Here is a 1,497-nt window from a genome sequence, read left to right as displayed (position 1 = left end):
AAAAGTAACTGCCGCAGCTTCTCCTTCATCTGTGTTCATCTCAGTCCCAAACATGCAAAACTCATAAAACAAAGCAAATGAACAAGTGCAACACATAAACCAGCTTGGTTTCTTATTCCTGTCTTGAGCCACAACACAGTATTTATATCCAGAGGATGATCAAAGACGTACAAAGAACTTTACCAAACACTCTCCTCTAAGCATGTAGCTCACTTGTGAAACACAATTATCCTTTTGAGGATTTTTAATCGATTATGATTCTTGCAGGTATGCAATATTGATGGAATGGACTGAGCAGAGTGTAAAGTAGTTTGTGGTTATAATGAAACACCTTTGAAAAGTTAGGGCTATTCCCGAGAGAGCTTTCCATATAGAGCGTGTTTCTGCCAATTATCATGAAGCAACAAAAAAACATAAAAAAATAAAAAAATAAAAAAAAAACACTTTTGACCGCTTACAGGAAAAATGTAGGGATGTCCTTAACGAAGGACTCAAAGATGACCTGTCTCAAAGGAGAGCCTAGAAAGTGATGCCAGGAGGCACAGAGCTGATATGATACAGGAAGAAGAGTCATGTTGATCCTTCATATTTCTGTGAAAGTGCACCAGGGCAGGGTTTCTGGCACTTTCTGCGCTTCTTGCATTCACATCTGACTTTCAAAGCATCCATGTAAGTCTTCTTTGCCCCCCTCTCTCCCAGTCCCACATGTACACATAAAGCGCAGCACTGACATACAACCAAGTTAATGGATTTTTAACTGACAGCTAACAGACTAATCAACATGCACTTACTGTAACCACCATTCACGTCAGGCTGTTTGATCAATACTCATCTAAATTCCCACTGTGACAGGAAGTAGTAGTAGAAGGTTGCACAACACCCTTGGTGATGACCTTTCTCGGAGGACTAATGATAGCCTAACAACAGTTGCATCTCGAGAATATCTAATTGGCTCTCATTAGTGATACCCAAGCTCCAAGTCAGGAGAGCTGACTTTTCCAACGAGGACGGGATATTTTAGCAGAGTCCGAAAAGTAAAGGATGCATTAACCTCACTCAGGTTCACATCTTATATAGGCATGGTAAACAGACAGGGGAACTCACAATAAGATCTTAATATTTTGTCATTATAGTGTGTTTTTTTATGATTCAATGCCATTAGTCAAACTGAATCAATGTAATTCAAAAAATTCACCAATGAAATTTAATCTACCAATAGAAGTTTGCCACTGAATCTAAAAGCAGTCATAAAACTAATGATTTTTGAGTCAAGACTCATGACTATCAATTATTACAATAAATAGATTAAATACCAAGCTGTTTTCTGCAGTACCTTAAAAAACTATTCATACTTATTAGGCTTTTCTATGTTTGTCTTGCTATCAAAACAAGCTAATACATTTTATTGAGATTTTTTTTTTTGATGAATAAACCAACATTCTAGTGCACAAGTGGAAAGTTCAGCATAGAGGACACATAGTTTGCAAATAATGACCT

Source organism: Poecilia formosa, unplaced genomic scaffold (genome assembly GCF_000485575.1).
Source record: "Poecilia formosa unplaced genomic scaffold, Poecilia_formosa-5.1.2 Scaffold237, whole genome shotgun sequence".
NCBI lineage: Eukaryota > Metazoa > Chordata > Actinopteri > Cyprinodontiformes > Poeciliidae > Poecilia > Poecilia formosa.
The sequence above is the reverse complement of the archived record's forward strand: the minus strand, read 5'-3'. Positions refer to the sequence as shown.